Consider the following 15,335-nt stretch of genomic DNA (forward strand, 5'->3'; position numbering starts at 1 on the left):
ATCTTTAAAAAGGTCTGTCCCCCAGGGCGCGGTGTTTGCTCCCTTCTTGTTCCTAATTCTCGCATCGGAAACTGACAGCATATCAAGTTACAGATAGGCATCATATCTTGGGAGATGCCACCGCTAGATGGCAGACTCGTCGGGCCAAGACGTCTGCCAAAAGACCTACAGAAATCAATAGCAAATAAAATTAAAAAAACTGGGCGTTCAGCGGCGGGCACGTGGGTGTGGAAATTTAAATTCCGCACATCAGATGACACGCAGAGGTCAAAAATATGTTACAGAGGTCAAGGTGCATTCAGACACATGAGGTGCGCAGTGGAGCCTGACCACAGCGTAGGGAGAGAGAGAGAGAGAGAGAGAGAGAGAGAGAGAGAGAGAGAGAGAGAGAGAGAGAGAGAGGGGGGAGCGTCGAAGATGAGAACGCACGCGTGAGGGTGCCAGACAGCCTCAGCTAATGAGAACTCGACAAAAGGATCTGCTGAATCATCAACAATGATGACGATGATGGATTAAGATATGGGGCAACTTTTATATAAACATCCATGAAGGACGAATGATTAATCAAGCCGGTCAAAACACTCAAATTATATATATATATATATATATATATATATATATATATATATATATATATATATATATATATATATATATATATATATATAATATATATATATATATATATTATATATATATATATTCCTACGAGTCCACGGGGAAATGAAGCACGATAAGTTCCCAAGTGCACTTTCGTGTAATAATCACATCCTCAGGGGAGATACGAGAAAGAAATATAACAGTTAGTTGATATACAACGAAGAGACTTAGCTATTGGAGCTATTGTAATCCTACTAGATTTATGTACTTATACAGAAATTGTTGAACTCCTGCCATATGATTAAAATCAACTTACCAACTTTAGACTCTAGAAAAAAAAAAAATATTATGCACAGCAATAACCAAAGCTAAGATAAGGCGTTAAATAGATCACTAACCAAAGGTAAGGTACGTGAAGGACTGACTCATTAATCTGTATACGAGAAAAATGTAATATTCCCCAGCCTGTAGCCGACAGCTGTAGAAGACAGTGTTACTTGGCTCAACAGGAAAGACGTTAAGATAATATAATGTGCAGGGTCATCACTCTGTGCCCCCCCCCCACACACACACACACACACCGGACGCATCAGGGATCGCTCGACGGACCTTCTCTAGAAAGGGAACTGCACCACGTACTGCCCCTCTCACCTGGACCAGTCCAGCCTAACTGCCCGAGCGACGTAGACAGATAGGAGAGGAAGGGGGAGTGGTGGGGTATAATGGTACGAGGGAACGCGAGGTACGAGGGTAAACCAAAAAGTATGAGGGACGGAGGTAATTTTGCCGTCCCAACACACACACGCGGAGATCCCTGGACACCAGCTGTGCCGCCGCAAGAGGGTGTGTGTGTGTGTGTGTGTGTGTGTGTGTGTGGAGCGGGGAGGGGGGGAGCGGAATCGTCAAAAAGGAGTCTTAAATCTAGGACGTCACCTTTACCAACGATACCTAAAATGTTTTACTTCAGAGTACGACCACTACTACTACTACTACTACTACTACCACCACTACTACCACTACCCTTACTACTTATACGACTACAACTAATACTACTGATACTACTTAATTCAATGCTTGAGGCGATCACGACATTAATCCTCCAGTAGATCACCCAACCTGGATGTCGGGTTTCTTATATAATCATGGATTAATCTACACCTGAAATAAATCTCATCTATAAAAATTTCTTTGCTATTTTCTTCTTAAAAAAAAAAAAAGAAAAAAAAAACTTCGTTTGGTAAACACTGATCGTGTCACGAAGAGTTTACGCGATTAAAACGGAGTGATCAGTACAACTCTTGTCTGTGGAGGAGTGAAGCAGGGCGTCCTGGGGGATAATGAGTAAGTAATCCGGGGGAGAGAGAGAGAGAGAGAGAGAGAGAGAGAGAGAGAGAGAGAGAGAGAGAGAGAGAGAGAGAGAGAGAGAGAGAGAGAGAATACAGTGGCGCACGGCGGCGTCCGGCCTGGGAACCCTCCACCACACTGTTTCTCAACCTCTGGTTTCCTGTGGTTGAGAAACAGTGTAGTAGTAGTAGTAGTAGTAGTAGTAGTAACAACAATAATAATAATAGTAATAATAGTAATATTATCCCTGGGGATAGGGGAGAAAGAATACTTCCCACGTATTCCCTGCGTGTCGTAGAAGGCGACTAAAAGGGGAGGGAGCGGGGGGCTGGAAATCCTCCCCTCGTTTTTTTTTTTAATTTTCCAAAAGAAGGAACAGAGAATTGGGCCAGGTGAGGGTATTCCCTCAAAGGCCCAGTCCTCTGTTCTTAACGCTACCTCGCTAATGCGGGAAATGGCGAATAGTTTGAAAGAGAAAAAGAAAAATAATAGTAATAATAATAATAATAATAATAATAATAATAATAATAATAATAATAAATGGGAAGAGAGTACCTCCTGACACGGAAGTCGAGATGACCCAGTTGTGTGTGTATGTGTAACCCTGAGACTCGCGTCTCGTACGACACGCAATGTATGCCTTCAAGACCTCCTGGTAGTGGTGGTGGGTCAAGGCGCCCCTCAAACAACCATGAACATGTAACACAGTACGAGCATGTGGCACCCCGTGTTATACGGAGGATCAATCTACTCCCCTTCATTTCCACGTGCTTTACAGGGTAATTCTCGGTGTCCGGCTTACACCCCTCCAATTGTTTCCTGCGCGTTAGAGGTAGAGGCTTGAGCTGTAGCGTTCTCGCCACCAGTCATCGTCGTCTTCTTCCCGCTGTGTCGACTGAGAGTGTCGACGTCTGGCTAAGAGTGACTGACAGACTGTGACTGTTGGGCTGACTCGGGGATAAGAGGTCAAGAGAGTGCGTTGGATTATCTTGATCTACTCAGGTTCAAGGGATATACTGTGGCTGGAGTGCAAGGCTAGCTGTTCTGAGGTGTGGCTTGCCTTGCTTAAGGGATGCGGAAGTTCCGAATCTCTGTGGAAATGAAGAGCAGGGGGGGTGAGGATTGTTTTGGTACGTGGCGTTCTTGGGCGGTAAGCTATGATTACTGTCTCGATGGAGTACGTTTTTTTTGAAATGGAAGTGAAGGATGATGACGATGTCAAACTAGCAGTCAAAGGAGGGGTGACTGAAGTGTGGTGTTATGCATCAGGTCATTTTAGGATAAGAGCGAAGCGATGAGGGTCCTGTTTAACTCCGCCTTTCACACAGTTCCTCCACTCTATGAGAAGCTGGGTCAGAGACCACCAGTAGCGAAGCACTCACTGTTCTTCGTGGCCTATACGAATGATTTAACAGATGGACTGCACTCCTTTCTGAACATGTTTGCGTTTGATGCCGAGATCACGAAGGAAGTAAATTCAACGAGGAAGATATCAGATTCAGCATTGAAATGGACCTACACAAACTCCAAAATTAGTCTGAAACATGTTTGGTGAGATCTAAGCCTGTGAACATATTACGGGGATGAGACACAGCAGCAAAAAGGACTAGACATGAATATCATCTAAAAGAAATAAGCCACAGCAATCTCTGTGTGTGAGAGGTACTTCGTAGTTGGCACCGTCCACAACTTCTCGCCAGAGTCTCATATTAGGAGAGCATTAAAGGAAGACAAACTGTCTGATGTCAAATACTAGAACCACACTGAAGACTATGGATAGGGAAATATTCAACATACTCTTCACATCTTACGTTACGCCAAAAGCGGAATGTACTCATCCAGTTTGGTCTCCACACAAGGAAGTACTGGAGAACGTCCAGAGGAGGACAACAAGAGGGCATGTCTGAATAAGGAGGCTGAATTACAGAAAAAGCTTAGATGCCTCAAATTTGCCCACAGAGGAAGAGAAAAGAGTACTGGGTGACCCGATCACAACCAACACAGTACACCAGTCTGATGACGTAGAGAGTAAACAGTCCACGAAGGGACACAGGGATAAAACAGAGACCACTGCATGAAATTGCCCATCACTACCTTCTCTTCATTGTTCATATGCCACGGTTCATCTAAATTATTTTGAGGATTATATGTAATAAACATCACTATGCACTTCACTCTCACATTTATGCTGCCCAACCCAGTGTGTGTGTGTGTGTGTGTGTGTGTGTGTGTGTGTTATTGGGATAGTTTTACACTTGTGTTGTCCCGTCTCAAACTTGTATATATGTACCACTTCCTTACCTTTATATGCGCACACACACACACACACACACACACACACAACACACACACACACACACACACACACACACACACACACAACACACACACACACACACACACACACACACAACACACACACACACACACACACACACACACACATCAGCTTAAGCAAGGTATTCATCTATTTACCAACCAAGACCTGCGTTGGGTGCAGGCAACGTCCACGATTGCCCGTCATGGTCAGTAACGCTGTGCTGTGCTGTGCTCTGCGTGTGTTCAATGTCTTTTCCTGTTATATTTAGAACACATCTACTGGCTGTTGTCACATTTATTCAACTCTATAAAAAATACATTTAGTCAACAGTTCATCATGTCTTTAATACACTAGTAGTAATAAAAATGAAATACATACGTAATAATGGAACTTGCACGTATTTTCTCCAATCGAGAAAAAAAAAAAATCACTCTTATGCCAAAGTTGCTTTACCATTTCTGTCACATGAAGTCACATAAGACGGTGAACGTGTTCCGTGCCTTTCCAACCTAACAACTGTCGGTAATAAGAACAAATAACGCAAGCGTGACATTCTTCCGTAACGTAATGTGTATCGTAGCATAAACTAACCTTCCCTAACTCCTACCCTACCTTAACCTAAGCTAACCTAACCTAAACTTAAACTTTTATGGAGGGAAATCCACATCCCTCTTGACAAAACAATAACCACTATGTTTGAATAGCTACATCGCCACCTGAGCACATTAATAATCAAAACGCTCACCAGAACTAGGTCCTTGGTATGCAAGTAACATCGTAGCTACACATACCTTAATGTACGCTCAGGATGATAAGATAATACCGGGAGAACGTTGGCTACGCTACCATCCCCCCACAACACAACACAGAGGGGGTCGGGCTAGGATATAATTACGGGAATCTGCTTAGGAGAGCATCCTTAAGGAATGCGGGGAGGAGATGCGGCTAGGTTAATATACCATCCCTGAACGATACTGGGGGGGCCTGCCTGCCTGCTAGGACACCGATCCCTACATAGCAAGGTGGAGGGATGGGCGAGGATCGGCTAGGTTGCCATCTCTACACAATACGAGGGACAGACTAGATATGTTCCCTACCTACAAATCAAGATCGGGTGAGTGACATAGGTATATGCATTTGTTCACAACCTGTGGACTTGTTTGTGAAGGCGAATCAGCTCAGCGGGTGGTTGATTTTGTGTATAAATCACAAGGTCGGAGCTCCATGGGTGGTTAATGTTGTCCACAAGACGTCAGTTCTGTACGTGGTTAACTCTCTAGACTCGGTATTTTGGCTGGTTAACTCGACATACGATGGAAAAGATCTTTCTAAAGTGGGTACCGATACTTTTTGCGCACACCCTAAATCTGCTTCATGGATGAATTGAATGAACACCTTCGCGCATCACCAAACCGTCCTCGGTCCTCAGTCTTTGGGTATCTACCTACCTTTCCGTACAACGTGCAGACGCCCCATCAGGTAGGTAGTCAGGAGCCACCTGCCACAGAGTCTTGACCTTGATGAACCAGAACCACCACCGGTACCAGCCGGCCAGCTGCTTGGACCCCTTCACCTCCTACCCTACCCGAGGGCAGGAACATCTGCACTCCTCCTGAGCATAAACTGTGCTAAGAGTACCTACCTCTCGGGAGCCTGCAGGCCACCACCAGGTGTGTACGAAAGGAGCACCTCATGTATCTGGTCACACAAGAGGACTTCGAAGGATGGAGAGAGGTATCGAACGTGATTCGTAACATCCTGACGGAGCAGCCTATCACATACATAGTTTGGTAACGGACTGAGATGCGACTGTGAACATCATTAAAATGTGTCGGGTAAACGTAGGGTTCCACGAAGACTTCCGTGGGTGTTTCCTGGGAGAAATCATTTCGTTCGCTTCCATATGGATACATGTAAGTTTAGGCTAGGTTAGATCAAGTTTTGTTAGGTTAAAGAAAGAATGTTCCAACTCAATATTCGTTCAGTTTGCCAACTGGTGCAGTGTAAAAGAGTATCCGCTGTCTAAATCATTCCGGGGGCATATGTGAATACATGCTCAAACTTTACTACTAAAAAAACATGACGTGCATATGTCTTCTGAGAAAAAGTCATGTAGACAAAATCTAACGTCATCAAACTACAAGTCTCAGCGAAAATAATGAACTTTAACGGCCTAAAATAACACAGACCTGTCCATAACTCTATATCCCTCCTAAAATAACACAGACCTGTCCATAACTTTATATCCCTCCTAAAATAACACAGACCTGTCCATAACTCTATATCCCTCCTAAAATAACACAGACCTGTCCATAACTCTATATCCCACCTAAAATAACACAGACCTGTCCTTAACTCTATATCCCTCCTAAAATAACACAGACCTGTCCATAACTCTATATCTCTCAAAAATAACACAGACCTGTCCATAACTCTATATCCCTCATGAGGCGGCAACAGCAATCCGAATTCCTGTGAATGATATTGGCACGACTCGTCCTCCTTTAGGTTGAAGCTAAGCCTTAGCTCAGGGGTGAAGAGGAGCCTCTTTGGGCTGGACCTTCGTGACCAAAGCATCTCAGACACACTGGAGTCGAGGGTGACTCGTCTTAATGACCGACCTCTACTCACCCTCAGCCGCCGGGAAGAACTCTAGCCTAACCAGGAGTGGATTACAGTCCTTCTAGACACCGAAGACTAAGAACTGTATCCTCCTGCTCCTCCTCCTCCTCCTCCACATCCTGAAACCCGTCACTAATCATCATTGTTACTCTATAAATACACACACACACACACACACACACACACACGTAGTCACCTCTCAAGGTCACGTAATTAGTCATTCTGCGATACACACAGACGTCATTATCTCGCGGCACGCTGCGATGCCGCCACCAGCTCCTGCATTCGCTGATCACCTCAGCCGGCCGGCCGGTAAGCTTCGTGCCTCCCTCAACACACCTCCACCCACCACCACCTCAGTGACCGGCTTCACACTAAAGACATTCTCTTTTCACCCCGGTGCTCAGGGATACGATTTTCTTTTTACGCCGATGCCTCGAGAGGGGGTTTTCTTTCTTTCCAGGCAAATGCTTAGATTCTATTTTTACGTTGGTGTATACTTATTTCAAATACATTCACGTCGTTGTTCGGAGAGAAAATTTCGTTGTACATCACTGCTTAGAGAGACGATGCCTATTCATGTTTTTCCATATATATATATATATATATATTGGAAAGGATCACAATTTTGCGCGTGATCAAGATATTCCTATGAGTCCACGGGGAAAATGAAACACGAAATGTTCCCAAGTGCACTTTCGTGTAATAATCACATCACATGTTTACCAAATGGCGTCCTAGCTTCGTCTCTTCGATGTATATCAACTGACTGTTATATTCCTCTCTTGTGTCTCCCCTGATGATGTGATTATTACACGAAAGTGCACTTGGGAACTTTTCGTGTTTCATTTTCCCCGTGGACTCATAGGAATAATATATATATATATATATATATATATATATATATATATATATATATATATATATATATATAAAGAGCGTGGTTGAGAGAGCAGAAGAGGGTGTTTTGAAATGGTTTGGGCACATGGAGAGAATGAGTGAGGAGAGATTGACCAAGAGGATATATGTGTCGGAGGTGGAGGGAACGAGGAGAAGAGGGAGACCAAATTGGAGGTGGAAAGATGGAGTGAAAAAGATTTTGTGTGATCGGGGCCTGAACATGCAGGAGGGTGAAAGGAGGGCAAGAAATAGAGTGAATTGGAGTCATGTGGTATACAGGGGTTGACGTGCTGTCAGTGGATTGAAGCAAGGCATGTGAAGCGTCTGGGGTAAACCATGGAAAGCTGTGTAGGTATGTATATTTGCGTGTGTGGACGTGTGTATGTACATGTGTATGGGGGGGGGGGGGGTTGGGCCATTTCTTTCGTCTGTTTCCTTGCGCTACCTCGCAAACGCGGGAGACAGCGACAAAGTATAAAAAAAAAAATATATATATATATATATATATATATATATATATATATATATATATATATATAATTACGAAAAGGATATTTAAAACTAGTGCTTAAAAGCCGACACTGACACCCACATCGTATCTTAAACAGTGAAACACATCCATTTTACAACTACTGCAGTGAATAACAAATCATCAATCGATCTCCCTCAACGTGAAGACCATTAAAATAAAAGAAAAGAAAAAAAAAGAAATTTCAATCACCAGTTCTGAAAGCAAAACATAATTACGTAGCCCATGTATCACGAATACATTCTCGAGAGAACTTGTGAGTTTACGCTCTAACTAACAAACCAATCAATACCGCACGGTGGAAATTATACGGACAGCTATCGTGCTAGCAGCGAGTCGCTCATGACACCAAGAACCGAGTCACGGACTCATTCCACTCTTCATTTTCTTATATATATATATATATATATATATATATATATATATATATATATATATATATATATATATATATATGATGGAAAACTTTAGTCGTAAGTTTTGATGGGGAGGGAGCGGATCGAACCACCCCTCCTGTGGTCGTAACTCATGCTTCAAGAGGGCAATACGATCAAAAACACTATAAACATGGCAGCCCAAATTATGCGACAGCCTAGTGTGGTCTGTGAGTGGGTGGAATGTTATATATATATATATATATATATATATATATATATATATATATATATATATATATATATATATATATATATTATATCTTTTACTATTCGCCATTTCCCGCGTTAGCGAGGTAGCGTTAAGAACAGAAGACAGGAATACGTGGGAAGTATTCTTTCTCCCCTATCCCCAGGGATAATATATATGTATATGTATACATATATATATATATATATATATATATATATATATATATATATATATATATATATATATAAAATTGTAAGAAGTCAAAATTCTTTCGCAATTACTGATATCACTATAATTGCAAAGTAACCACGAAAACTGACCCAACCCCATCCATTAATACAACGGTAATCCACGTATCAACGGATTTGACGTAATTCTTTCTTACGGATCACTATCGGCAATGATACCGGTGAAAATTCGAGGGAGGGGAAAAGAAATATAGCATTCGGTTATCAGCCATACATACAACCATACACTGCTACAGAATTTCCTGCTCGACGATTTTATCGAAGCCTCGCAACCCAGCAAAACTAATGGTTAAATTGCCTCTTAACACCATCCTGAACTCGGCCAATCTGATCTCATCTCATCTTTAAACGTCCCTTGAAATGGCAACCTGGTATGCCCGACGATTTCAAAACCAGAGACGAAGATATATTCCATACAAGGGAACACGCTATTGAGATCTCGCTTAACTGATGTTACTGATAAGCTGAAAAGTACACCATATGTTACAAGAAATACCAGGTTATATATACGCTTCAAGAAATTATTTGGCTGTGGTGTATCACACGTAAATGAAACGACTAAGTTCGTGTCAATAAACGCTCCGTGCTGTAATTCAAACTATTTCTTTGTGGGACTAGTTATTTCTTTAAATGAACTAATTTCATAGATGAAGAAGATTTCGCACCCATTTTTCTTTTGCACTAATGCGCAAAAGCCACTACTGGATAGACACACACACACACACACACACACACACACACGTTGAAGTAATCCTCAGTGAAGAAGTAACACATACATAAGACTGCTAAAAACTAACGGTAAAGTAATCATTCACAATGGCCCAACCAGCGTTGGTATATAACCATCTTCAATCGCAAATACTAACGTTAACATCATCTTCAATACAAGCAGCTTTGATAACCAACACCTTGAAAAAAAAAAAATTAAACCAGATACAACCAGCGTTGACAATAGGCAACACAAACACTCACCCACTGACATAAAGCATCAGCGTCGACCAAAACATAAGCTCAAATATAACCAATGCTGACACAGCCATCAACACACTGATACAGTCCATTCCCCCGACTGACGCAAATGGCATTTGAAGGTGACCTAAACGCTCCATGGGCCAGGCTGCCTTGCTCTTCCCTCCCCCATGGCCGCAAGTAGCAGTCAATTTCCACACAAGACTGAATTTATCTTCTCCCTAACTCCCCCACCCCCGACCCAGCTCCTCCATCCTCTATGGTCGCCAAAACCACTTTTTGTCCGCGGTGCCAGCGACGGGACACCCCGCGACCCTCTTAGAGGCGTTTCTACGCTCGTCTACCACAGGTTTTTCGATTATCACGACTGGTATCACGGCCTCCGACATACAGAGAAGGGAGGGATACATCATGATAAATAAGATAATACGAGGGAGAAGTCTTTCCCTTTTCCCCCCCCCCCATTAAATAAGTAACACGAAACAAAGTAAAAAAAAAAAAAAGTAAGATTCAGATCACCCACCTTCGTAATAGATTCTCCCTAGTTTATTTCTGAAAGCTCCTCTCGCAGCGTAGTGGAACATATATACTGCTGATGAAACGTTCGTGGAGGAATGTAAATAGCCAACTCAATTAAGCCACGCTGGTTAGCAGAGCAACAACTGCCCCTCTTCGTTTCACTTAATAGGCAACAACATTAAAAAAAAAAAAACTCGTTTTTTTTAAAGCATTTAAAGACGTCATAAAGTATCCCGAAACCCGGCTCTAATAAGCTTGTTGGTACACTATGTATGTATGTTGTTGGGTGTAATGTCTTATCAACAGCTAAAATTATCATTTCGCCAGAATCCCTACCGTAAATCAAATATAAATATACGAGAGAGAGAGAGAGAGAGAGAGAGAGAGAGAGAGAGAGAGAGAGAGAGAGAGAGAGAATCAGAAGCAAAAACTACACTTGATCATGTGGTGGATTGATCACCAAGAGTGGCTTAGAGAGAGCCACTATTCCTCCCTTGCGTACCTCCACCAGCCCCATGTACAACAACAGAATCTAAGTCCCTGGACGCTCTCAGCTGACGGAAGGCGACAACACGATTGAGTAAGCGTAAAACAATGATTCTCAATTACAAAGATGAGATGGTTATTCGTTACTCGGGGATGATTCACCTAGGCTTGCCACACCAAGCAAGCGCCTTCATATCGAACACACCTCAGCTGTACCACACCAAGAGACTTCATATACAGCTAGGCTGTACACCAGGCAACTTCACATTGAACTACAGGGTCCATAAATTCACACTTGGAACCAAATGTGGACTTTACATCTCAGTTGGTGCCAAATGTGGGGAAATCCGTCTGTACTACCATATCTTCAGTATCTAGACAATAGCAGCAATTAATCATGCTAAAAAAGCCTGTAATTATCCACCTCTTCAAAGTACAATACATAAAGTCATAATATCCAAGTACTGAAAAACCACTAAAGTGAAAAACTAAGCCAGCAACGTTTCCAAAACAGAAGACTGTAAAATATGTTAAGCTCCCGACTCCATAAAGATGGCCACAAATGACTTTCCGATACTTTCACAACAAATATCACACTAATCACCCGCGAAAACTTCGGGATCGTACCGTATGTTTTTGTTAGTGACGCCGGGACAAAAGAGAGGGACTTTATTTTTCTTAATGCCTGTGTCCCTTAAGTGACATACTCAAGAAGCTTGAGAGAGGGGAGGCAAGCCTGGGGCATTACCTGACCGCCATTTACGACCGTGAGAGGTGATTTTTCTGCGCTGATCGACGTGATGAAACACCAAACAGCTGTATTTTCCACCCATTAGGTGCCTGAAGCTAGACTTCCAACAAGGCAGCCGCTTCTCGTCCTTTTTTTTTTTCTTTCCTTTTTTACTACGAGGTTAGGTGAGGGTAAAAAAAGGGGGGGCTGGGGGGGCTGACAGGGACGGAGGAAAAAATGGAGAAACAGAAGGACACTTGTAAAGAAGTGTGGTGTAAGTTTACCGGTGTGCGAGTGGTTTGTTGGGTATTTCTGGCGTTATATAAATACGACCCCAGCATACTGGATGTGTGTCTAGATATGTGTAGTGGTCTAGAAAGGCAAGTAAGTACGATAAGCTCAGGGCTGTAGAGCTGTTCGTCGTGTATATCGATTGATAGATGATCCCAAGCCTCTCTCAGCGATATGTGGCCTCCGTGGGAACCAAGTGTGCTCCGTATTTGTGCTGCTGGCAAGATCTTGGATGTCTCTAACTTATGCTTTCGTTGTTTAAAGGTTTCTGCCATAATGACAGCTATTTCAAAATATCAAAACATAAATTTCTTGAAAAAAGTTATATTGGATCCAAGTCTTCCTTACTCTGCCGTTGTCACTCGTATTATCTGTCCTTACGAAGCTCAAGTTTGTCTTAAAAGCCTTGCCTTTTAATTGTCCTTGTTCAGGAGGCCACTCTTGCGACTGGACGAGGATGGCGAAATCAATTATCTCACTTCATTTATATACAATAAAATATGAACAAATTCAAAGCATTCAGACTATATATATATATATATATATATATATATATATATATATATATATATATATTTACATTCTGCCGAGTTACCCACGTTAGCGAGGTAACGCTAGGAACAGATGAAGAACGGCCTCATTCTCTCACATCCACTAACTGTCCCGTACAATGCACCAGACCCTGAGATCCCTATCCACGACCAAGCCCCTCAACCATTTCCATGGTTTCCCCTGAACGCCTCATATGCCTCGATTTAACCCACTGACAGCACACCACCTACTACACCCTGGATACCACATCGCTCCAATTAGCTGAATCCCAAACGTAACCCATTCCTATTCGTACACTGTGTGCGCGGGTGTGTTTACCATACACACAAACATAGCATGATGATTATGCACGAAGATGATCAACACAAACCTTAAATAACTTAGAGATTACATAACTTTACATCCACATGAAAAAAAAAATACTTCTGTAACTCACTGTGGACCTTTTAACACATCTAAGGCAAATCATATGTACGCAAATTAGTACATTAAATGCCATCACTCCCAAATAGTGTTTAATACGAATCTATTTTATAAATTTCAAAACACACTAGGAAAGGAAATCAAGTTCGCACATTCGGCGACGAAAGAGCGGGAACCAAATTTTTTTTTTGGTTCTTACGACAAGTGTGACTAGTCTCTGGAACTGCAGATATGTACATAGTTCCCTTTAGTTCAACAAATCCAAAACCAAAATAATAAAAATCGCAAACAATGATGGTCTTTGAAACTGCAGATATGAGCATATGTAGTTCACTTTAGCTCTACGAGTTCAAAATAAAAAAAAATTCGTTTTTTTATTTTTTCGTTAGCTACACCTGTACTTACCAAGCGAACAAATGAAGGGACAACTGTATGCATATTCTCTACACGAGTATTTACCACCGTTAACACACACACACACACACACACACACACACACCACGATAAGACACTTCACATCCCTACATGACATCCCGCCGATGTTTCCGTTTAATACTTATGTGAACTTAAAGACTCCGGACGTCATAAATCATTGACGCCCTCCCCAAAATCGGCCTAATCCCTCCCGGATCTCCAAGCGTTAACAGTCTTTCCTTTTCAGGTGTTTAAGGCCGTTTACCCCTTTCAATAACAAAGATTATGAGCAAATTGCTCGCAAAAACACAGCAATTTTATGCTCCAGAGTTATGAGGGGTCCTAGCATGTTTGGGGATAATTGTCATGTCAGCCTAAGGCGACGAACCACTTACCTCTATAATCCTTCGTCTGGCAGCGGTGATCACCAGCCTCAACCAGCTAGTTAGGTTGTTAAGTCGTAACCACTTCCTCCACCATCATCTTCCTCATTTTAACCACGAAGTAGTTGTCATGCTTTTGCTCATTTTACTTTTTCTTCGAATTTCCCAAAAGTCAACATATAATTCCTATATAAAAGAAAGGCCTGTCATGGGATGCATATCACTAATCACTGTATTCCCATTTGGAGAAAAATAGTCGTTGAGCAATTATATAAAAAAAACTGTTTTCATTTTCATATCACTTGAATTATTTCCAAAGTTAAAGATGCACTAAAATCGGTTGGTTACACAACAAAATCACCCATCATTTTCCGTAAAAACTAAAAACGGGGGAAACAAGCGTGGCAGTACCGAGTAAGGGGGTAGAGTGGCGAGGGAGAGCGGAGCGCGGAGAGGAACTGCGCGGAGAGGAACTGGCGTGTCCTCCTCACTCCACCTGCAGGGGGCGACTGAATTGTATACCCTCGCCATGCCTGATCATGAGACTTCTCTGTTGTCGTACCTCGTGCTCCTGTGTATTTACGTCACCAATTTCTCCTGCGATTAATCCAATCTTATTCGTAGTAGACTAAACACATAATATTTGAGGAAATGCGAGAGCTGTGACGATAGTATGGTGGTAAACATGACATTGAGGCAACATCTGCAAATCAAGCTGCTTGTACAGTAGTGCGAGGCAGGGGTGGTGCAGCCCAGCTGGACTGTTAACTAGGTCTCCTTCAGCCTAGCACGCCCAGCCCAGGCCAGGTGGTGCTGCAGAAGCGTGGCCAAGGCTGTCTGCTGCTGGGGAGTGATGTGTGTTTGCTGGTGTGGGCAGCGATGTGCTCCTGGGCTGCCCTGTATCGGTGTGATACGGTGGCGCACGCGATTCATGGGTAGTATTCGAGAACCCGGCAATTGTTTACGACACGCCCGCCTTGAAACTAATACTTCCACCACCAAATTCGGAAGTGTATCAGGTGTTCGAGAACGACGAATCTATTATTTGATTTTCCCTTTTTAATTCTAGATCTGAGGTCGACTGGTTTATTTACAGAAGCACTCACTTTCTATTCGTGCACAGTATATATCACCGCGCTAGCGGAGCAGCGTCAGGGACAGGCGAAGGAAGGCCACATCCGCTCGCATCCATTTTCTAGATGCTGTGTGCATTAAATGTACCGAAATCACAGCTCCCTATACACAACCAGGCCTTTCCATGATTTACTCCACATGCTCTGGTTCAGTTCACTGACACCACCTCGACCACATCGTTCCAATTCACTCTACCCCAAGCCTTTCATCCTCCTCCATGTTAAGGATCCGATTTCTTAAAATC

General features: G+C 42.7%; 1 protein-coding gene across 2 annotated transcripts in view; it reads right to left on the reverse strand.

The window, feature by feature from the left end:
• LOC139749830 (uncharacterized) overlaps positions 1–14,844 on the reverse strand; it is a 405,404-nt gene extending 390,560 nt beyond the window's left edge. For both annotated transcript variants that reach the window (XM_071664127.1, XM_071664126.1), the window contains exon 1: positions 13,970–14,844. The gene's annotated coding sequence lies outside the window, so the exon portion shown is untranslated. The remainder of the gene's footprint in view (positions 1–13,969) is intronic.
• Between the last annotated feature and the right edge of the window lie 491 nt (positions 14,845–15,335).

Source organism: Panulirus ornatus, chromosome 8, assembly GCF_036320965.1.
Source record: "Panulirus ornatus isolate Po-2019 chromosome 8, ASM3632096v1, whole genome shotgun sequence".
NCBI lineage: Eukaryota > Metazoa > Arthropoda > Malacostraca > Decapoda > Palinuridae > Panulirus > Panulirus ornatus.